The sequence below is a fragment of the Panthera onca genome, chromosome A3 (genome assembly GCF_046562875.1).
Source record: "Panthera onca isolate mPanOnc1 chromosome A3, mPanOnc1 haplotype 2, whole genome shotgun sequence".
Lineage (NCBI taxonomy): Eukaryota > Metazoa > Chordata > Mammalia > Carnivora > Felidae > Panthera > Panthera onca.
Genome location: NC_138341.1, coordinates 57,997,692 through 58,022,545, shown reverse-complemented (window position 1 = coordinate 58,022,545; position 24,854 = coordinate 57,997,692). Strand labels below are relative to the sequence as shown.

Below are 24,854 nucleotides of genomic sequence, written 5' to 3'. Positions count from 1 at the left end.
CAGACAGCCTCTGCAACACGGGATGGTCTCACTTCCCTTCTAGAGTCTGCTTGCCTTAAGGTGCATTCTGGATCCTGTTTTTGAGGCGGTCCAAACGGAGAGCCTCTGGTCCTAAGAAAGGACTCCTCCCACCAGCCCCAGGGCAGAACTCTGAGAAATGGTGCTTCCACTGTCAAGAATGTCACACAGCAACTCCCAGGCAGGAAGGAAAAGCCTGATCCAACTTCAGTGGGGGGAAGCCACATTTGCTTAGACAACTTGCTACACTGTTAAAATATTACACCTTAAAAAACACACGGGACTCAGAAATCTGATAACGTCGGCGCTTTTAACACCCTCCCTGGCGCAAGTTAACAACAAAACACACCCGGAGAACACAAAGGCCACCCTGAAATGGACATAGTAGGTGGCGGTGCTGGCGAAACAGCTCACAGAAACAGGCCCAGTCCTCCAAGGGCTCCCTACCCGCAGCTGTGCCACCACGCCACACGCTCCTCCTCGCAGTGACCACGGATCCCCTAGCGTGGGGGGGGGGGGGGTGGGGGGGGAGATCCGCTGAGCCTCCAGGAGGGTGCAGAAAGTGGGGGGTGGAAACCGCCCTCCCCAAGGCCGCCTTTCAGACCCCAAAGTGACTGCCTCTGGCCTCGGGGAATGGCGGAAACACAGGGGCAAAATTCCAACGGGGAGAAAACCTCCCTGCTTATTTACAGGCAGGGTAAGGACTCCCCGAAGACAGGGGAGAGTGTTACTAACACAAGCCCTAAAGCTGCCTGCACCGGGAAAGCTTTTTTCGCAACAAAACAAAACAAAAAAAACAACCGAAGCTCATCCAGGACGAGGTCCCCGCAGTAACATCCATGCTAATTGGTAAGTAAGACAAAGCCTTCCCTAACAAATCAGCAATGTAATTATGAAGCCAGTCACTGGAGGAAGCCAGTTCGGCGCGCTCGGGCGCTATTCTGAAGCTGTAACCCGACACCACTGTTTGCGGCGGCACCGCCTCCCGGCTCGGCCCGCTGCGCAGGGGGCTCCGGGCCGCAGGGCTCTGCACCGGCTGTTTGCTAGGCGTCAGACACTGCATTTCCACGGAGACCCGGGGAACAGTCCTCTCTGCTTTCTTGACACAGCCTTAAAGCCTGGAGACAAAACCGAAATTCGGCCAGGAAGTCAACCCCTAACTAAAGTAACAAAACAAAACAAACCCAAAAAACTTGGACTGTTGGGAATGTCTTCTAATGTCCACATTTAAGAAACTCGAGCCGCCTCTCTCCTGATTTTTGCATACTTCTATTAAATTGAAGACTGTTTCAGACACTGTCGGTTTGTCAAATATAATCTTTTCTCTCGGAAAAAGAAAAGGCAAAATTTAAATGTTGACAACTAACTGCAGTTAGTAAGCAAAACAGACTCAAATTCTGGGAGAGAACATTTCAAGTAAATATTTCTTTGGAATATAGTATGGCCTTGTTAATAAACATCTGGAAAGAAAAATAGGCTTTTTCGAATGTTACTGTTAAGTAGTATAAAATGTTTCTAATATCCTGTCTTATTGGTTCCTCCACCAGCTGGGAATTTTAGGTTTTAAAGCTAAATCTTATGAAGCTAGGGACATCAGTCACCTTCTTCCAAAGACAGTGGAAATGCTAGCAGTTATTTTATTTTACCGAAGGATTCTGGCCAAAAGCACCCCACCCTTGAAGTAAAAGATTGAGCAGAAATATACAGTTTCTGAACTTAAGTTTAACAACAACATACTCAATATTTGCTTCAAAATCCTCGAGAGAAAACCCGGACCCGGAGCTGAAACAAAATTGACAAAATGTTGACAACTATTGAAACTGGGTAATATGTACAAGGGGATGCATGACACTCTTACTTTTGAGTGTTTGGAATTTTCCGTAATAAAAGGTTAAACACACACACACACACAACATGTCAATACGGATGTTTGAAATTCTACAAACTAAAAAAATCAAATAAGCACAATAAATTATTTACACCCTCAGCGAGAACTATTCTATTAACTTGAGAGGTTAGTTTACACAGAAGGCGGCTATTAATGCTCCGTGTAAACTAAGTACGCCAGCCCAGTACAGGTCAACTCCTTTCAAACTCTGAAAGACAGCACATCACATTCAGCCACAAGGGGGTGCAGGAGAGCAACAAGGCACGCCTGAATTCTGATTATTCACTGCAATTCTACCTATAGACTTCTCAAAGTATACACATTTCAGAGATTGTTCCCAAATTGCAGTCTACACAGGACACTGCTAAGCGAGCCAAGAGGCTTGCCAAGGCCAAACTAAATTACATTATTCTATGGTTCAGACTGAATAATAAACTATATGTAGAAAAAGGCTGTTGCCTGTGTATGTGACACTGATGTTTCAAAAACCATGGTTAAAATCCCTGGAGGATTTCTGAAGTGAGAACACACACAACAACAACAAACATACAAACCCAAGTATAAGATGAGAACTTGGAGAAGCCAACAGTTCAAATTTTCCAGTGGAGGTCCTAACCACAGTGGACTCCCAACCACACAAGTTAGTCTCAATGGTAGCATTAAGAATTTTACTAGTATTGAAAAGCCTTCAATAATCTTATTGCTTCTTAAGAACTGGAAATTACTTCCACACTGAACAGATATGGCTTCGGGCAGTTATTTGGGAAAACTTCAAAAAGGATATTGGGGAGGAGTCATTTAACTATAAAATGTAACAAAGTTAACCTTAGAGAGATAATGAAACCAGTTACTGTGTAACTACTTGATGAACTATTTTTCTACTCAATTACAAGTTGATGTTCTATGATGATGTATGTTCCATAATAATGTTCGAAAGAAATTAACTACTATCACCAAACTTTCCATTTGAAACTTTGTAAATACAAACATTATTATTTTTTATAATGATTTATTATAATCATTTAAATTCTGATGGTAGTAATTCATGCTTATTTGGTGTCAGGATCATCTTTAGCATGCTGAATCTAAAGATTCATAATCAATTAAGGAAAAAAAATTGTTAGATTTGAATTTCTTTCCTTCTCTTAAGATAATGTGCCTGTAAAGTCTAGCCAGCCTTGCCCCACCCCCATTCCCGTACATAATGAAAATATTTTTTTCTCCTGTATTTATAATTGCTTGGATGGGATTCTGGTTTCAATCCTCCTATAGCGCCTTTTCCCCAAAGATACCTTGTTTTTCCCCCTCACACTAGAGACCTTTAATAAACAATGTCAGGGGGAATAAAAGGCTTTGGGTAGAAACCAATGCCTTGCCAAAAGTAAGTGACAGGTTTGCTTTTTGTTTTTTTGTCCTGTTTTGTTTTGTTTTTTTTTTTTTTTTTAAAGAGGGCCATCAGATATATAAAACAGTCACACTGAAACAGGCAAATGTACTTTGTTCAAATAAATCTGTGCAAAATAAAATTGCATCTTTAGTTAAAACAAAAGGTTGCCTTCCACGTTTTGTTAGCCAACTAGTTACCACTGGATGAAATGAATAAAAACTAAGTATGCTACATCAGGAAGTGTTTCTTAAACATTATGGGGCGTTTTTAATCTTCTTTGCTTTCAAATTCAGAATACTTTACTGTATACTATACTGTATTCTGTATTACTGTGAAAGATCACTTTAAAGAAGACAGATTATAACATATTATTCACAAATATTGAACATATTTCATCTTTTAACTTCCACATGCAGTCTAGTTAATTTTTTTTTTTTTAATTTACTTACTGAGTCAAACTAAACATTGTACTGTATGGTCCAAATCTGGATTCCTTCAAAAAAATCTCTACAACATGACATAAGAAGATAAAACCTGAAGGTATAGGATAATAGAAATAGACTTAAGAGACATGTAAAAGGGAGGGAACTATTTTGCTGTGTAAATCACAGTCCCATATAAGCCACATCCATACTCAGAATGTTTTAGTTACTCCTAAGAATTGGGCAGGCTAGTGATAAGGTCTTACAAAGACAATTTAAACTTTATATAATATACTTGAGAAATTCACAAAGTAGAGAAAGAAAATGAGGACACCAACTAGACTCAAGAGCTGTGAATGATACTTTATAAATATGTCAGCCATTCATTTTTACAAATAATACTTTGGGGCCACTTTGAGATGAAATGTGTTTCTTTCTGAAGACTTCTACCTATTGATAATTAATGACCCATGGAACACAAAGTCAGTCAAAGACAATAAAAATAATCAAAGTACCACACTGAATATGATAAATATTTATTTTCTAAGGAACTGACCTCTTAACACTTCAATGGTCTCCAATGATCCCTAAGGGGAGCGGGCCTCCCGTCTACCACACTTGCGATCCCTGACATTCCAGTCCTCCTGCCTATCTTCAGGGGTTTCAGAAGCGAGAAGGCAGGTGCCACTTGAGGAATCCACATTTTGAATTTAGAAACCAGCTACCATCAGGCAGCTAACAATCATCATCAGGTCAAATCTACTTTATTTTACGTTCCTGGATTCGGTAAAAAATGCTTTGAAGAAAGCAGCCTGTTTTAAAAACTATTCAGAAAGGACCACCACCAGGTTCAAGACAAGCAGAAAGGAAGCACAAAAATTTCTTGTTCAGCTGCAGACCACAAAACTCAAATTCCTCTGCTGGATGGCTTCTCCAACTGCGGGGAAGACACGGAAGTACACACGCACATGGAGATTCCCTCCTCAAAGGAGGAGAGAAATCTGAAAAGCAAGTCTGTATCAGGTATTATAAAAATGGGATAACCACTCAGGGAGGCTCGGTTTAAAACAGGTGCCGCCTCATTATCTCCTTAGCGTGGCTAGAATTTTATGCAAACCTGTTCTGGTGTAGAGATGACCTTGGGACTTTCAGATTCCCTGAGGTGAACTCAGGCAGCACTTCTAAACACCAGGGTGGGGTACTCCAGCAGCCCTGCTCGAAGCCCCAGGAGCCCCGGCGTGGCAGGGAGTGATAAGCAGCCGGCCAGGAGAGGAGAGCAAGGAGCTAAAGGTTGATGTGCAGCAAGTGGCGTATCCATCCGAACATAATTTGAATGTAATCGTCTAACCACGGCATATCCAAGCGGTTCTTTTCACTTTCTGTTCAGCAGATTCACACAGCCCACTGTAAACATGAGTGTGTGTGTGTGTATACATAAAATGCCCTTAAGAGCCAGAATCCCTTCCCCTTCACTATTCTACGTGAAACCCCCTAGAAGCACAAAAATGCTTGGTTCAGCATCGTCTCCTCAGTTAACCGCCTATGAAGATTGTTAAAGCAGAAACCTTGGAACGACTTAATAACTCTGCAAAGTTACAGGGTTTTTGCAGACAGACAAAAAGATAGTAATTCAGACACGAATTCGTTTTAAGAACATAGGTTTGCTGCTACCTGGAGTCACTAGAGAAACAAAGCTGCCTTTGGGCGCCTAAAACTAGTCAGACCTGCTGTAGCAGTTGCACAGTGGCTCCAGACCTGCCCTCCACTCTCCTCCCTCCAGCCCCCACCCCACGCATCCGCATAGCTCACTCCACTCCGGGCGGTGCCGGGCCGGGCACACTCACCCCTCGTCCTGCCGTCCCTGCTCATGGCCAGGGCCAGCGCTCCACACACAGCGTGCAAGTGTAAGGAGGGGCCACACAGGCCAGCAGGAGCTGACTCCAGTCTGAGCTGAGAGCAGCCCTGGGCATGGAATACAGCTTACGTGGTCCCGGGTTTCTAAAATAGATAAATCAAATTGTGGTTGTTTGTGTCAGTGAATCCTGGCAGGTATTTCTAATTAAGTTCAGATGAGGGACAGAAGACCTTGAGAGGAGACAAATGAGGCTTTCCAGCTTTTGGAGCCATCAGACCACAAAGGGAGCAGAATTTCCAAAAGGGAGTTTGCATTGTCTATATGAAGTGCTTAGTTTAAATGATAAGTATTTGTTTTGTTCTATTAAAAGTCATACGTTTTCAAAGATACTGTGAGGTTTTTATTTTGAAATTTTTATTTGTATTTCGATGAAAATTTTTAGACAGCCAAGCATGTTTTGTCTCATGATCTTTCAGAAAAAAGAAAAAAAAGAAAAGAAAAAAAAAAAAACAAACAACCCACAAGGCATCTATTTATTACCCAGAATAGGAATGTCGTCTTATTGGCCTGACATATGCCATTCACAGATTCATACAAAGAATGAACTGCCACACAGCTCATGGAGAAAGACACTGCTCCACACAATGAGTGATGGGCGCTCCAGGGGACAGTTCTGTTCACAGGGTTTCCCAGCATCTGCACAGAGGGCAGAAGTTTGCTTTTCATACCAATGGCACTGGCCATTGGAGACAATAATTGTTTTAAAAGACACGCCAGCTTTGGTTAGTAGCTGTTTCCTTCAAGAATATTAAAACTAAGTTGAAAACCCACATACTTTTTAAGCAGGAGTCCCAGCTTACGGGTTTCTATCATTTGTTGAAGTAATACATAGAAGCAGCAGGTGGAAAATTATGATTTATGCATATGCAGTGGCCAAATCTTAGATTTTCATGTTCTGCTGGCCAGTATTAATTCATGGGAAGACCTATGAAGGTAGGCGTTACCTTTACTGCGAAGCCATTTTTCACTTAAAACTGGAAGCCTGCCCTCTGTGGTGCCTTTGGCATACGTGTGATCTTTGGACTCGGTAATCAGAGATACCTCTCTCTTTCTCTTTCTGTCCTTTGCCAAGAAACTACTGCAACCAGAACCATCTCCTATAGGATAGATCTTAACAGTAAGTATGAAATTTCTGTAGCAACAAAGTTTTTAAAAAATTCTAAAAGTGAACTGAGGTTCACACTCCTCAATGCCATATTTACCTCTGCATGTATTTAATCCACATCGAATATTGACAAAGTGGTCTTCATTTTTCTGACAGAAATTAAATGTAAAATAAAACACCATGCTTTTACTATAGGTGTTAATGAGGAACCACAGCAAAAAACAAACTCAGAAAGTTTCTGTTGTAGCTTTTACCTTTCTTAGTTAATTAAAGTAAAATATCGAGGCACCTGGGTAGCTCAGTGGGTTAAGCGTCCGACTTTGGCTCGGGTCATGATCTCACGGTTCATGGGTTCAAGCCCCACATGGGGCTTGGTGCTGACAGCTCAGTGCCTGAAACCTGCTTCAGATTCTGCCTCCCTCTCTCTCTGCCCCTCCATTCACACACCTCACTCTGTCTCAAAAATAAATAAACATTAAAAAAAATAAAGTGTAAAATATTTTGACGGAGGGTAGCCTTGTAGTAAAACTTCATACTGATAATCTGTAGTATGCTACTTTGACAAAAAAAAAAAAAAAAAAAGACCACTGTATGCATTTGTCTGTATTTTTGACCTCCTCCACACCTTTTTTAAAATGTTTTGTGTATGTGTCTTTCTCAAGTAGTGTTGTACTTTTATTCTGCCATTAGAGTGTTATGTAAAATAGTGGATGCCAAAAGCTATCAGTTGCTATACAAATTTGAGTGAGTTTTAAAATATCAAGATTTTTATTATTTTCTATGCTCATTATTGATAATTCAGTGCATGACAACTGGGTAAAATTCATATTTCACCCTCTCACTGAAAAAGCTTTCAAGGGGGACAATTCAGCAAACAGGAGTCTAAAGGATTTCAAAATCTCAATTAATATCCTTCTCTTAGTTCTTAAAGGGAAACAAACCTGAGCAGCTGTTACCTAAGAAGCTGTGACACTTGCCTGACAATAAAACTGTTCCTTAGGACATCTTGTTGTATACTTGGCTGGTGTTATAAAATGTGAGTCCTCTCACCTGCCCATTGTGATAAAGCAAAGAACACACTGAGTGTCAAAAAAGAAAAGAAAAAAAAAAAAAGGCTCTCAAATCCATTTCCTAAGATTTCTCATCTGACAGCAACACGGTTATGTACGTTTCAATTAGGAGGAGAGGAAAAAAGTAAAAATTATTTTCAAGGATTCCAAACTTGAGGAACAACATAAATAACTTTACATTAGCATATAACCCCCTCTAAGTAAATCAATGAAGCTAAAAGAAAACTTTCTAACATTCATCTTTTTTTTTTCTTTCCACAAAGAAACGGATGAAATTTATAGGAAAGCAGAGATCCGTGAACAAGCTATTCCTGCTCATGCCAGAAGCTGGGTCTTCGGATGGGTATTTTCATCCTCACAGCACACTCTAGCTCACTCAAATCAGAATAGACTGCTATAAAAAGTGGGAGCAATGGGAGGAGCTCTTGGAGTGAGCCGTGCCTTCTGGTTAGCTGAGCAACTATCCCCTTCACCCCCCTCAGCACAACAATGAAGAGACTCTCAGGTGGACTGCCCTCCAGGGGTTGAGTGGAGCCAAGAGCCCACTTCAATCTTGTCAGAGGCCAGTCCCTAATTACAGAACGCTACTTTGAACACTTAAGGCCTCGAGGATCCTATTGGCTACTACAACTTCTAGGTTCTTTACACACATTATGGCCATTTCTTAACAGATATTGGGAAATCAAAAAGCATATTTCATGAACAAAGCTTGAAAACATCTACTATCTTCCTTAAGACTGAGGCTGCCCAATTCGATTCAAATAAAAACTGCTAGTCTGAGGCTGTATGTCTCACCCTGCTGATTTGCCCTTCCCTATTCAGTGCCTGTAAAAACTTACTTTCTGCCACCCCAAACATCCTGAAACTACCCGGTTTGAAAGCAAAAAGTTACTCTAAGACAAACTATACCTAATCTTTTTGTGAAATTTAAACTAAACCCCAAACCCTACTCCCTTCTCAATCTATTACTCCTACTTCTGCTAAAGGCAGGATGATTGACCGCCAAGAATACAAATAAGAACAATTTATGATTTTCTTTAGATGCAGTGGCCCTCGGACGGCACCCTCTGTCTTAATGGTACAAAGTCCAGGGCCAGGGCCAGCTGGCTCCCCGCAGCCCCCTCCCTTTCAGTCAGAGGCGGTTACCACCAAGATGACTTGTAGATTTCTAACTTAAAAGCCAGTGAGACGTTAAGTTGAATACACACAAATATTCAAAATCAGCTCACTTGTCACGAGCGAAAGCAGGGAAGAGAGGGAGGATTTCAAGCTAAAAACACAAGAGAAACTCACAGAAACACACTATAGCAAGTTGGATGCAGACCCGGTCACGGAACCCAAAAGTGAAGCAGCCTTCGCTCCAGCAATCCGAACCTTAAAAAAAAAAAGTCTCGTACGTTCACAACAACACAACGGCCACAACACGCACACACATCCCAGCTGTAGAAGCGACAGCTCCAAGCTCCCTTCGCCCCACTGCTGGGCTCCGGTTAGCTCCCGACCCCCTCCTGACCTGGGTCCGTGACTGCCCGTCCCCTGCCCTTCCCCCAGCAGATCTGCCCGGGTACGCCGGGGGGTTCCCGGCCCTCGGCCCGAGGGTCTAAGGGCGCGGGGCCGGGAAGCAGTGGGAGGGAACGCTTGTCCGGGTACCTGCTCCAGGCCAGGTCCCTCTCGCCGAGGCGCCCGCGACCCCCGCGGCCGCTCGGGCCCCTCCTCCGCCCTCCGGGCTCTCCCGGCCCTGGCCGGGTCCCAACGCTGCCCCCCACCCATCGCCGGGAGCCCGGCGCATCCGAGGATCCCCTCCAGCCTGGCGCCGGGAGAACTTACCACATGCAGCTCCACCTGGGAACTAACGCATCAGGAGGGGTTTCTGCCCACTCCTCAAGCTACTCTCTCTCCATGCGGAGTCCCCGCTCCGGGGGCCCGAGGGTGGCGCCGGGGAGCGGGCGGGAGACGAGACCGAAGCTAAGACTCCGCAGTCCTCTGCCGGCGCGCTCGGAGCATTATACAATGGTGGAGGAGGCGGCGGCGGCGGCGGCGGCGGCAGGCAGGCAGCGGAGGAGGAAGCGGGAGGCGGGCGGAGGGGGCGCCCTGACCGAGGGAGCGGCAGCTCGTGCTCCAGCACTCGCCGTGCAGGAGTGACGTGCGGCCAGCGAGCCTCCCGCGAGCTCCGGGCCCCTGGCTCCGCAGGCCCCGCCCCTCTCCCGGCCCCGCCCCTCTCCCGGCCCCGCCCCTCTCCCGGCCCCGCCCCCCTCCCCCGGCGGTCCCGGGAGGCGAGATAAATGCCGAGCCGGGCCCCGGCCGCTGCAGGAGCAGGAAGGGGCAGGCAGAGCACGGGAGACGTCGGGTGGCAGCGCCGCCCACGGCTCCCTCCCCGGCCGGCGCGCCCTTTATTTTCTCTCAAGGAAAGGCTTAAAGAGAAGGCGAGACGAAAAGAGACACTCCGGCCAAGGGACCACAACTAACCACCAATAATCCCCTCATACTCCAGAAAATACTCATGCAAATGACCGAGCGGCTAGTGACAAAGGCGGCGGCCAGTGCAGCGCGCGCACAGCCCGCTGAGTCGCGCGACCGCAAATATGACAAGCATCTGAGCTATTCGGCAACTTGGGGCCGGTCAGCAGGGCGGGCAGGGTCCCGCGGGGGAGGGGGGGATAGGAGGTGAGGGGCAAAAATTCGACCCCGAGGCACGGCGTCCACGCTGCCTGCGCGGCTTTCGAGATAGGCGTCCCTGGAGGGCGGGGGGCGGCAGCGTCTGCAGCTGGGACACTCCCAGACGGCCAGGTCTCCGGACGCACGAGTGGCCTGCAGAGATGTCCGAATGGCAGGACGGGGGCTCCAGCTGGAGCCGGGGGCAGAAAATGCCCCATGCGTGCGACAGTCTCGGCCCAACACCTCGAAATGGGTCACCAAGTCAACAGTACTTTCGGAGTAGGACGGAACCGAGTTGCATCCTTCGTGGCCGGCTGCGGGCAGCCGGCCGCCCGCGCTGGCAGAGCCCACGCAGGTAGGGAAGCCAGGCTTGGAGACGCAGCGGGGTCAGAGGCCCCCGGTCCTCCGCCCAGAAGTTTCATGTGGATAACCTTTTCCCTCTCCTTAGGAAAGCTTCTGCTTTGAACTACTTTCATTTAGCAGAGAAATTTATACTAACTGGGAGAGCTGTGTGTGTGCCTAAGTGGTGCGAATTTAAAACACCAGGAAAAGAGCTCCCCCGGAAAATTAATGATTATTTTAAAAGTTAAATGCGCGTTCAGTGTAAAGATGTTACAAAAAGTAATTGAAGCATCTTAAAATTCTGGCTGCCACCCCAATCAGTATCAACTCAGATAGCTGGCGTTTAACGGTCCGCTCTACTAGTTATATTTAAGAATAATAAAGCTTTAAGACCTAACATAAAGGTGATTATAAGTCGTTAACATCAAGACAAGTTTAGACCTATTCGAACTGTTCTGCAATGATTTGTTATCAATCAAATTGATGAGCTTACTGAAATTAAACTTGGTTTAAGCTGTTGGTAGAGGAGGCAGTGTTTCTTGTGTTATCTTTAAGGAGAATAAAAAAGGATTTTACTTGACCCTCAGTATAGTTAAAATCTTATAGATTTTTTCTTTAAGTATAACCAATGCTAAAAGCTAATTATTTGTGGATGTCTTTAGAAAGTCTCATTATAATGGCGCTCCAAATGACACATCATGGAAGTACTGTGCGGGGCCCTCTGTAGGTCCTGCTCAGTCTGTGCCTGGGCGGCACAGCATTCAAACATTTTGCTGCGAAGCCAAGATATTTTTCATTTCCAGAGTTCTGCCTTTTAGAGACAACACTAACTTCTAACAGTTTCCCAACCACCCACTCCCTTATACTTTCAGCGCTCACTTTTAAGGAAAAGCCATTGAAACAGAAGCTGCAATAATCTCTTCCTGTGATATCTTTGTGGCAGAGGCCAAAGGCTCTGTTGAATTTAAAATGAATTTAAACCGTTTATCCATGAGCTGAAGTTAGCAGCAAGTTAGACCTGCAGAATTTTTGTGACACTTGAATATTTTCTAGCAAACGGATTACCAAATGCAGTGTTCCTGTAAAAAGAACTAAGATCTAAGTGACAATCTTTGTGTCTCCAGACAGAGTGGGCCCGTGATTCTGCTAAGGCATGTAATTCAGGAAAGGTTTGCATTCTTAGGAGAGCACCTTGAGTTTTCAAGTGAAAAGGTTTTCGCCTTTCCACACCTTGGAAGATAGTAACATCTTAACAGTGTGCACGTTATATAGTAGGAGTTCCACTTCCCCCACTTCTAGAGTCTGGTATCTTTTGTCAAATCGTGAAGTGGCAGCTTCAACAGCTGCCGATGTGGTCAGACACAAGGTGGTTAACCACCCCTCCCCCAGCCCAAGCCCCCGCAAGCCAGCACAGCAATCCCTGCCTGGCCCTAGGAACCCAATTCCACCAAGATAAGGAAAGGCTCTCCCTGAGCTTTTGAAGTCAACTCCCTTCAGTATGCAACGGCACGCTTTTTAAAAAATCATTGCTTATTCCCAGCACATGAACAAGAAATGTTTAGTGAACATGTAAGTGTGGTTTTCACTCCCACTCTTTGGGACATTAACAAGCCCATTTAAAATAATCCTACCCTCAGGATTTAGAGTTTAGAGTTTCTCCTTCTCGCTTTCACATTTAAGAAATTAGGCCAGTCATCCGCATTTAACTATCAGGAACATATCTGTTTAGGGAGAAAACAAACATTGCTTTTGTAAGTACAGAACTGTAATGGTAAATTATAAAAATACTCACTGGTTTAGTTTCAGAGAGCTACTTCTCAACACGGCTTTGTAGTTCTGGCTACTAGTTCGCACTTCACTGCTTCTCTTTGAAAGTTTCTGTACCTTCACATCTTGCAAACTACAAGACGACTTCACTGACTGAAGGCCACTTTTAGCACTTAATTAGCATGCACCCAAGAAATGACACCAGGACAAGCTGGTTATATAAACTGAGAAACAAAGACTTTAAAACAGTTTTACACTTTAATTTTTCTTTCTCCCTTATTACATTTTATCTTTCCGGTTCCACTTGAAATACTAGTAATAATCATCCACGTATACACCTTGAAACTATTGGTCTTCGGGAAAAAAAAAGAAAATAAACATTTCAGTTATTGAAACATATTGTATGCGGCCAGCTAGGCTAAATAATCTCTTTATGGAAAATATAGACATCCTTCCTGAACCTGGACTTCTCATTCACTGACGACTGAAAACTGTTAACTTAAAAAAATTTTTTTTAATGTTTTATTTATTTTTGAGACAGAGAGAGACAGAGCATGAACGGGGGAGGGGCAGAGAGAGAGGGAGACACAGAATCTGAAGCAGGCTCCAGGCTCTGAGCAGTCAGCACAGAGCCTGACGCGGGGCTCGAACTCACGAACCGTTAGATCATGACCTGAGCCGAAGTTGGATGCTTAACTGACTGAGCCACCCAGGCACCCCTGAAAACTGTTAACTTTAAAATAAACTTCTGGGAGTCACATCACCTCATTGATTACCAAGGAGTCATACGGGACAGAAGGATTTGGAAACCTCAACACTCTAGAGAAGGTGGCACAGACAGGTTCAGTACTTTGCAGCCACTAGCAATTTAAAAGGTCACTGTGCCAATGGAACATGTTAACACATCCACTTCTGCAGACTCCCCCACCACCTCTTCCTCCACCTACTTTTGTCAGGTCTTTTCCCCCGTTTCTCCCTGAAGTCATGGTTCATTCGCACAAGCAGATCTTCAACTCCAGTGAAGGGCTGCTTTTGCAAAGCTTCCTTAATTATTATGGGACTGCTCTGCATTGACAGCCCCTTATGTTCTGAGAGAAGGTTATTCTTCTGTTAGAGATATGTCTTCTTCCCTTTTAAAAAATCTGGCAATATTTAAATATTTAAAATATCTTAATGATAATATTTGAAGAAAATGCTTTTAAAACCTTTTTTTCCCCTAACATTGTTCATTAGTCCCTTCTCACCATTGCTAGGAAAAAAAATGGCTTCTGCTGGGCATTACTTTCCTTCTTATTTCATTTGCCACTATTTTCCACTAAAATCGTCAGATAGGGACGCCTGGGTGGATGAGTTGGTTGAGCTGAGCATTCCAATCTTCATCTCAGGTCACGATCTCACAATCCATGGGTTCGAGCCCTGCACCAGGCTCTATGCTGACAGGGAGAAGCCTGCTTGGGATTCTCTCTCTCCCTCTCTCTCTGCTCCTCCCCTGCCTGTTCTCTCTCTCTGTGTCTCTCTCTCTCTCAAAATAAACAAATAAACTTAAAAAAAACCTTCTGATAAACTGCGAGGTCCAATTTGGAGCAGCCCTTCTTAAGAGACTACAGCTCTCACCCTCTCCTCAGGTGGAAACTACTGGTAACAACTCTATGTTTCCTTCCTGCTAGATGCTGCTCCACTAGGACTGGTGGTGGCTTCTCATAAGCATCTCTTATTGTCCTCTGTTCCCCACACAGCACTACCCTCTCGAGGGCCTCTCCGTGTCGACTCTGTACTTCCTGTCTATAAACCATTCTCCCTTCTTGAGCACTTCATACTCTTCTCAAGACACTCAGCATCACCGGCACCCACAGAAAGCGTCAATGAATGTTTGAGACCGCACAGCCTCCAGACCTTCCCTGTCCTCGGGAACCAGTCTGAGGGGGACGATGAGTCCCGGAGTAGGAGTTTGAAGATCTTGTACAAATAAATCACTTAATTATGACTGACTCTTTAGTTTCTTAATCTGCCATGTCACAGGTTTAGGGTCAGCCCCAGTTCCAGGGAAAACAGCACAGGTTGTTTGTTGTCGGGAGATCTGGGGTCTAGTTCCTCAGCCACAGCCAGCCGTGAGGCTGAATCAGACGCTTAGCATCACGGGGCCTGCTTTCACACCCTTCAAAAGGAGGTGCTCAGGGTCAACGATTTCTGTAGCCCCTTCCCAGAGCTAGGAGACTATAAAAAAGTGATTACAATGTAGACTACCCCCATAGGGGAGTTTTAGACTCAAATGAGATAACCTGCTCAAACTGGAAGAATATAAAACCAACTTCACATTCACAAATTTCCAAAAGAAAGGAGAAGTACAAATAATGATAATATACTCCATTCAACAGAATATGTTCTTGGAATCATTTTCCTATCTAGAAGACAGATTTGAGCAATCTATCCACATTCTCCTGGATTTGTTACCCGTTATGGTTCAAGTCACCCCGCCCCCAACCCCAACGTTTGGATAGAAGCAGGATGGTTTATAAGGCATTTTCATACGGATTTACTTGTCCGCTCTTCAAAACACCTTCCCTGTGCCACAGGCAGGACAGGTCCTCCTTCCCACGTCTTACAGAGGAGTAAACAGAGGCTTGGAGATGAACCAGCCAATTGAACTCCTTTATCAAGCTGACTCCCAGGGACAAAGAAGGTCTGGAGGCTGTGATTCCTAACATTCACTGAAATTGTGGAAGCCAGGAAAGACGCAAGCTGAGTGTCTTGAGAAGAGTATGAAGTGCTCAAGGAGGGAGACTGGGTTATAGGCAGGAAGTACAGAGTCGACGTGCAGAGATCACCAGGAGGGTAGTGCTGTGCCAGGAGCTGGACACCACTTTGCTTTGACCCTATACTAGAGTCATAAAATAACAACAATTCTACTTCTTACCCAAAGAACCCCAACCCTGCTTGTCAGCTTTGTTAGCATCCCCTTTTACCCCACAAAAGTAATACCCCATAAACAACACAACAGAAAAGAAAGAAAACTCATCACACCATTCAGTCCCCTCACTCATGTTTACCGCTTTGTCTAGAACCTGACACGGCAGATATTTGTTAAGTTTTCACTGAATGAATAATTTAAGGAATGCTGAAGTGTTTATACCCAGTTTCATAAAGTCAAGGGGTTAATCTTTCCTGCTGTGAGCAATATAATATTGTCCTTGTAACTGCTTTTCAGCAATTCTAAAATATGCATTTGGGTTTAACATAGCTAAAAGGACTAATGGGCACTCACAAAGTACTATTAATCTATACAGTCTCACGACTGGGGAAGTAACCTCGCAGATAAATTACTGCTGAAATTCCACCATTCTGTATTCTTTACAAAGGTTTTCTCTTCCTACTTACTTTAAGAAATAAAAGTCTTGGTCAAATGGTATTTAAAACCACAGCAGCATTTGATAATTATGGGGGGGAAAAGACTTGCCTATGCAAATTTTCCAGTGATTACCTGGATGGTTCAAATGACCACTTCTCACTGGCACCTTCCTGCCCTCTTGGTCATGGAATATTAAAAAAATATGCCAATAACCAAATATGTTATGAACATCATCAACCAATATTAACTTCCAGGAAAACTTGGTAAGACGATGACAGCAAAAGTAATTGGTTTTAACAGTATTACTCTAATGCTGGCCATCTTTTATGTTTCAAAACCAAGCATTTATATGACTGGCTAGACTAAATTCTCTTTTCTGCTATATACATGGTCTCATATCTATTGTAGAAACTATCTAGGATTGTGTATCTTTAAATCACCTATGAATAAAGAAGTCACTTAGGAAAATGATGGTAATTTGGGGAATGTAAATAATATACTTAATCCATTTTTGAAGTCCCAGCTATGAAAATTCTACCCTGAGAAGTTAAAAAATTTCCAAGCTTTAATGTGTAGAGATGCCCAGGAAATGCCTCCAAGTTCAGGCTATGAGGCATCATTAGAAAAGAAACATGTTGACAGACAACCCAGCTTCAATGGAAACATAGTATACAACTAAAAATGAATCCACTTGTTTGACCTTTGCATTTTTTTTATTGGATTTTCTGGAAGAGGCAACACCTAGGTAAAATGGTGTAGACCTTATCTTTTCTTTTAGTCACCAATGTAGAAGTTTTTATTAAGTTTATTAAAGTTTTTTTTTTTAAGTTTATTCTGTTGCCAGAATAAACAGTAAGACTTTTTCAAAATTATCAAACTGTCCAATCATACCGGTCCCTTGCTTTAAATTGAAAAAAGGTTGTATTTTTAAGTTACAAGGTTTTTTAATTTAAAATTTCAGAAACACACAGAGTGAAGTCGAAGTAGGAAGACGTAAAGCAAGCATCCCAGCTAAACACTAACACATTAGATACCCTGGTGTCACCAGTCAATTGTTTTGCTAAACATGCTTTAAATATTGAACCAAAAATTTAATCTTGCTAAGTAACATTTGTTTCAAAACTGTTTTCTCAGAGAAGTCTTGTTTGAGTTATATGAAACTCCTTAAATGGACAATTATCAGAGAAACTGGCTTTTAAGGGGAAAATAATAGTGTGAATGAGCTATATGTAACTTCCCTTTTTAAAAACAGAAGTTGAATCTGTGTGACACCAAATTTAGAAAGGAGAATGAGAGAATATCATCTATAGTATAGACGCCCATTGCTGTTCTGTTCTGTTACAAATTACACGCTACGAACTTGAGTTTGCTCAAACAATACATACATCTAATCATTCCTAAAAATGATTCTCTTAAGAGAAAAACATAAATGTGAAAGGATTACATCAAATAAAAAAACTCACTTAAAAAGTGCCAGATTCCCTGACTTTCACTAATTATTCATTTGGCCTCATTACACACGGCAGCACAGTCCATCCTAGCACTAGCTTTTGTGGGAATAATACTGGTAATTTCAGCACCATTTATATTTCCTTTTAACTTCATTTTAGGAATTAAGACCCAAATTACAAAAAGGTTGACAAAAATTGTAATGCATCAGATGTTCATTTTCAATCCATTCTCATTTGTTACCACTTTAGAACCGTTAAACATCATACTTCTAGTTTTTGTGATAAAAAAAAATAACAGCTATAAAGACTTCGGATTTACTATTTTCACATCCGGCCAAAAATGAAAAGTGAGAAAACAGAAATCTTTCCAAAAGTTCATCAGATGAAAAGAACAGAATTAATGGGGAACTATACCACTTATGAACAAGAATACTTAATACTTTATAAATATCACTTCTCTCTCCCCTCAACTCATCAATAAATTATATGCAATTCCAATTTAAATACCCCTTTTCTTTTCATGGAACTTGGTAAGCAAATCCAGAAATCATCTGGAATAGCAAAGAGCAAAAGATAGCTGTAGTAAGTTTAAAGAACAAAATGGGGGATGCGTCCTGTCAGATACCGAGGCTTATTATAAATTACTAGTAATTAAGAGAGTGCTGTGTCATAGGGATAGATAAATAGATCAACAGAACAGAATTGACAAGTGCAGAAATAGACCCACGCATATAAGAAAGTGTATAATATGACAGGTCTGATATTACAGATCAGGGGGAAAGAGCAGATTATTCAATAAATGGCTAAGGGCCACTTGATTAACTGCATGGAAAATAAAATTAAGTACCTAATATCTTTCCAAAACATATATTCTGGTGGACTAAATCTAAATACGTAAAACAAAACTTTAAAACTTTTAAGGAGAGGGGCGTCTGGGTGGCTCAGTCGGTTAAGCATCTGACTCTTGATTTTGGCTCAGGTCACAATCTCATGGTTCGTGAGATCAAGCCCCACATCGGGCTTCACAGTGACAGCATGCGAGCCTGCTTGGGATTTTTCTCTCTCCTTCTCTCTCTGCCCCTACCCCATTTGTGCGCTCGCTCTCTCTCTCTCTCTCAAAATAAACATTTTTTAAAAATAAATAAAACTTTTTTTAATAAACTTTTTTAAAGTCTTTATTTATTTATTTTGAGAGAGACAGAGACAACACGAGTGGGGAGGGGCAGAGAGAGAATCCCAAGCAGGCTCTGCATTGCCAGTGCTGAGCCCCACGTGGGGCTCGAACTCATGACCATGACCTGAGCTGAAATCAGGAGTCAAGACACTTAACTGACTGAGCTACCCAGGCACCCCAATAAATAAAACTTTTAAGGAGAGAATATAGGAGAATATGTTTATGGCCTCAGGATAAAGAATGTGAGATTATGGTCTGATTGCTAAGATTCAGACTCACTTGCTTTTGCTTTGCTCTGTGCCTTGAAATGTTGACCCCCTTGGGACTAAGCTCTTTCGCCAACTAGCTGCCAGCTGGATTCAGCAAAAGCAAGGCACCAGAAGGAGGCCAGTGGGTCAGAGGGGAAAGAGGCTTGGGTGTTTCTTTCGTGACCCTTCCTGCTTTGAACCCCTGTCATGGCAGTATCCATCCCTCCACACCCACAGCTTCTGCGGTGGCCCCCTTCTCCAGGATATCAACTCTGCCGAATACAAGCAATACCATTTCCTCCCCTTCTCTCAGATCTAAGGACAGGAACAGCTTCCTACTGTTGTTGGTCTTCCATGCCTCAACTTTTGTCACATCTCTGTAAAAAGTCCCTTTAATAAGTCTCGTAAGTTGTATCATTTGAATGAAATTGTTTCCTGCCGAGATTCTGACTACTCAGAAACTAGACACCCAGTGCAGAAACTGTAAAGAAAAAGATCAATAATGTGATTACATTAAACTTAAACACCTATTAAACAAAATACACTACAAACAAAATAAAGGGAAGCTAAAGGCTGTGGAATGACATATGTGATTCATATAATCAACAAACGATTAGTATCCAGAATAAAGAGCTTTTCTGAATCAAGTTTTTAGAAGTCCTAAAACCCAACAGAAAAGTGGGTTAAAGAGGAAAGAAACTTAAATGTCCAACAAACATGTGAAAAGATAACTCAATCTCATCGGTAATAAGAAAAATGCAAATTACAAAAAGATAGTTCACAGCTATCAGATTGACTGTTTTGGAGATAATCTGACATGAACTAGTAAAGTTGGAGATGCATCCACTCTACCCACAGACATGCAGTCTCTCTTACTGGGGTGCCATGAAAAAAATAAGCCCTACAGAAAATGATTCAAGTGCCTATTTCCTCAGTTCTCCCATGGATGGTATACAGTTAAAAACCAGTCGTGTGTTGGTAAATGTTCACCAACTGGCTGGGTCGATGCGGAAAGAAGCCTTTATCTGTAGCATGTACTGATTTCTGTGGTGTAAATAGCCCCATCACGGCTGATTTGAAGCCTCCCAAATGAACTCAAGAATTAGAAAGGGATTCACACGATCGCTCTCAGGGGCAGGTGTCAGTCCCTAACTCCAGCCCAAACACAGGAATCATTCTAGATTTACAGGAAGGAAGTTAATTCATTACATATAATGGATGTCTTAGGGTACTGGGGCTTAATTCTCTGGAGGAATTCTGGATGAGAAGAGCTGAATCTAGAATCTTAGAGAAACTCTTGTTTTTATCCCCCATGAAAACATAGAAGAGTATTTGTAGCTGCTTTGCTTATAACAGCTAAAAATTGGAAACAACCTTAATGTTCACCAAGGTAAGAGTAAACTGATACACTTGAAAACTATAGTGGTTAAGAAGTACTAAAGGTACCTATATCAACGTGGCTAAATCTTAAAAAAACATAATGCTGAGTAAAACAAAGCAAGCTGTTAAACATGTACAGTATAATCTCACTATATAAAATCTTTTAACACATGCAAAATATGGCTATACATTGTTTACAAATACATAGGCATGCAATTACAGAATAAAAACATTAGAGATAAAAAAACGTTTAGGAAAGTGGTTACCTCTGGTAAACAGAGGAGGGAAATGGAATCAGGGAGAGACACACAGGTGGCTTCTCTTTTATCTATAATGTTTAATTTCTTTTTTACAAACACGAAAAGCCAAGTAAGTATGCTGGAATACACAGTGTGAATTTATTGATTTAGATTTCATCAGGTTAAAAAAATACACCTTATTTTCTTTCTTCCTTATGGTCCCCATGAAGTAGAACTTCAGAAGTTTTTCTCCCACAATTTCTTAATCTCTATTAATAAAGCATTGAGCAGTATTTATATTTAATGTATTTATTCATTCCCCATTATTTCAGTAATAACTTATTCCTTACACTCATTTTGATATATTATCCTTCTCTCTCTCCTAATAACAGACTGTAAAATCCAATGATGACTCTACAGTAACCTAAAGTTCTTAACAGGAAGCCCAGCTGACAGGTCAACTGTAAGACAATAACTGGGATAAAGTCCATGTATTTCTCACCCAACAGGCTAACTTCTATCATGCTAGAAAAGATCAAAGTTTCCTCACAAAATAGGAAGGCTTGTTACTTGATTAATATGCCAAATAATGCATTTAGCACTAAAAAGTGAAATCGTGTGCACGTATGTGTCTGTGCATTCTAAAACAACGGAAACACACTTTCCCCATGAAATAAATATCTCTCACTTGGTGTTGAGGTGACCACTGGCTGCTATACCAAATGCATTTTGATTCTTTCTTATTTTATGTCTCTCCACATAGGCATAGAAATAAAGCCCACATGCTCTCCTGACCTTTGGGGACATGATGTTGTCTCAGTGCATGGGTAATGTGACTTTTTTCAGAGATTGTCTTGAAATAAGCCTATGTTTTAAATACACACTTTTCTGCGTGCTAGCAGGCATTCTGAAGCTAGGTGGTTCTAAATAAAGAACTCTAGTCAACAACAGGAAATAACTCCCACAGAAAAAAGGGGCAGAATACAAACTCTCACCAACTCTTGTACACAGTTCACAACGGCCTTTTGTTCTGTGCACATTAAGCCTGAAATCTTTACTTTTCAGAGCATGTCTGGGCCTTTGCAGAGCAATTAAACCTTTCTTTTCCATTTGCTGGTGTCCTTGCCTTCTTCTCTCCGAGGAAGTTAACCTTACAACTAACTTCTTACTATGAGGTAGCAGATCAGAAAACGGAACAGTTTCTATTCTGAAACTTAAAGTTTTTTTGTTTTTTTTTTTAATGGAGCTTCTCATGGGGAAAAAAAAAATCAATTCTCAGTTTAAAACTCACTTTTCCTTCTAAGACATACAGTACTGCATAAACACACACATATGTGTTCTAAAAGAATAGATTCATCTACAATATGTGTTTCTAAATCTATCAACAAGGATATATCATATCCACCCATAAGTCTAGCTTGATGGGTTATTAACACTTTGTTAGCGACATTTCAGCAAATCAGTGCAACTGGGAGATGAATTTATATTCTAGTCAAAGGTTTCCATCTTGAGTCTTTTGTAAAAAATTGGGAGAAAAATCCAGACCCCAGGCTAACCAAATAAAAAGATGTCTGAATGATAAGTTTTTCAAAGTCAAAGTGACTCCTACTGGAATGGGTTGGTGGCATTCAACTCTAGGACAACACAGGTATTCCTGACGAGAAAACCAGTCCAAGGAAAACAGCTTAAATATGACTACAAACTGCTATTTCTTCCCTCTCGTCTACACCCAGCCTTGCCCTCTCCACTGGCTCCTTCCTGAAGTCAATAAATTATGGACCCAACACTCTCTGTCTTCAGTTTTAAAGCAAGAAGTAATCTTTCTGTGCTTCAGTGCTGCAGGGAGACCAGTAGCTGCTCCTGTCTCTACCCTTCACTGCTTTAGCCCCTCCTCCTTCCTCTGGCGTCTGCAGGACACTACTGACCACCCCTAGAAAAGAGCACCCAGTGCCCTCTAAGCACCAAGGCGAATGGACACTCTTCCCAGTTCCTCACATTACTGAGCGCCTCGGTAGCATTTGACATTACTGACCACCTCCAACCATCTCTTTCAGTGAGTTTGGTTAAACTATAGCCTGCTGGTTCTTATCTCTCTGGACACTTAGAGTTTCCTTTGCTGGCTCCCCTTCGTCTGACCTCCCTATAAACCTATAGTTCTTGACTTTTTTCCAAAATCACCTCCGGTTGCAATTTGGGACCATAGAGAGTAATTGAGGTGAGTGGGGAATGGGGGTGGTTGGTTAGGATATCAGAATCTTCAGGAAAATGTGAAGACACGAGTGTTTTGAGAACATTCTGCCCACTGATAATCACTATCCAAATGTTTGTATTCCCTATGGTTTTCTTTTTGCTCCTTCTTCTCTTCTCATCCTATAAACTCCCCCCAGGCAACCTCACCCACTCTCAGGGCATCTATATGCTAATGATTCACAAACCATTAACCACATTCCAGACCTTTCTCTTTGAGCTTCATATCTGACCTTTATAGAGAGAGAGACCATATATCCCAGTTTGTCAGGGTCATTCCTAGTTTATGCTTGTCATGGCATAATTACTAATAGCACCCTGTTTCAATCTCAAAACGGTCCTGGTTTGAACAATAAAAGTATATAATTAGCCTATTTCTATCCCATTGCCTATTAGACATCTCCACTGGGTACCATAAAGGCACCTCCAAGTCACAGCACATCTGAAATTGTCCTAATCGTATTTTCCTTAAATCTGCACCTCCTCTTGAATGCCTAAGAATGGTTAAGTTACCAACAAGGTACCCCTGGTGTCTAGGTTGGAAATCTAAGATTCAAAGTATCTTCCCTCTCTCTTTCCCTCGCATTTAACCAGACATAGAGTCCTGCCAATTTTCCCTCTTAAATACATTTCAAATATGTCCCTTCCTCTCCATTTTTCCCATCACTGCCCTAGTCAAGACCCTAATCATCTTTGATTTTGATTATGGCAACAATCCATCTCCCTACTTCCAGTCTTGAATATTCCCCCTCTAATCCATCTACACCACCTGCTGCACGACTGGTAGCACACGAGGTACTAAAAATACAAAATGAACAGGAGATGCTCCCACCAAGTTCACGGGAAAAACTAACTCATCGATGTGATGCAGTGGGTTATGTGGTGATAGAGACACAGAGTGACAATGGACACATATGCGTGGCCACAGAGCCTGGCCAGTGTGAAAGCCATGGTGTCGGTTTTAAGACAAATGGGGATTAGTCAAGGTCATTAGCAGCAGAGACAGGGAGGTGAGAAATAGCAGTGGATATGGGTACAGATCCAAAGTTTAAATTGCAAGCAAGAAGTAGCTACATACAAGACTAAGGAGTTCAGCTGGGCATGTCTAGGAAGGCCTTGGGTGCCACATTAAAGGGTTTGGACTTTATATTCCGAAGGCAATGAGGGATCATTAAAATATTTTCCGTGAGAGAGTGGCATCATCTGACTTTTATTTTTGGACGTTAATTCTACATCTATTCCTGAATTTGACAGAACAATCTTAAAAGTTATTTATAATAACCAACAAATGAAGAAAAATAAATTTTATATAAGATGTTAAAAAGCTGTAATAATAGAGTTGGATTCTGACAAAAGAAAAATACAAATGGATGTGCACTGAAAAACTTGAGGGGCGCCTGGGGGGCTCAGTTCGTTGAGCGTCCAACTCCTCATTTTGGCTGAGGCCGTGGTCTCGCAGTTCGTGAGTTCGAGCCCTGCATCGGGCTCTGCAGTGACAGCGTGGAGACTGCTTGGGATTCTCTCTCTCCCTCTCTTTGCCCCTCCCCTAAACGTGCTCACGCTTTCTCCCTCTCTCTCTCTCCTCTCTCTCAAAATAAACTTAAAAAACGAAAAGAAAAACTTGAAACACGCCACAGTATAAAGACATAACATTAAAAGAAATTACAGATGAACAATTGATCTGAAAGGTAGACAAGACCTTTCCAAACACAAAGCAAAAGAAGAAACATAGAGTTAAAATGATTATACTACAAAACTATATACCAAGAAGCGCCATAAGCAAAATTAAAAGAAAAATGACAAACTAGGAAAAATATCTGTAACACAGTTAACAAAGACTTAGTAACCTGATAGCCAAACAAGTACTTATGAATCAATTAGAAAAACATCAATATCGGGACACCTGGGTGGCTCAGTTGGTTAGGCATTGGACTCTTGATTTTGGCTCAGGTCGTAATCTCATGGTTTGTGGGATTGAGCCCTTTGTACAGCCCTGCATTGGGCTCTGTGCTGACAGCGTGGAGCCTACTTGAGATTCTCCCCGCCCCCTCTTCCTTTCTCTCTGCCCCTCCCTTGCTCTTTCAAGCTCTCTGGTGTGCTCTCTCTCTCTCAAAATAAATAAATAAACTTAAAAAAAAAAGGGGGGGAGGGCACCTGGGTGGCTCAGTAGGTTGAGCATCCGACTTCGGCTCAGGTCATG

The 24,854-nt window shown here is 42.3% G+C and overlaps 1 protein-coding gene across 7 annotated transcripts in view; it reads right to left on the bottom strand.

Moving 5' to 3' along the window:
- The window catches only part of SERTAD2 (SERTA domain containing 2), a 115,253-nt gene that overhangs the window by 12,487 nt on the left and 77,912 nt on the right, over positions 1-24,854 (bottom strand). For 2 of the 7 annotated variants that reach the window (XM_060604484.3, XM_060604508.3), the window contains one exon: positions 12,434-12,523. The exons of 1 other annotated variant lie outside the window; for it this stretch is intronic. The gene's annotated coding sequence lies outside the window, so the exon portion shown is untranslated. Of the gene's footprint in view, positions 1-5,559; positions 5,719-9,098; positions 9,180-9,632; positions 9,963-12,433; positions 12,524-12,594; positions 13,126-24,854 lie in introns of those variants that run through there. 4 more of the 7 variants (XM_060604478.3, XM_060604515.3, XM_060604466.3 and 1 more) reach the window with 4 other exon arrangements.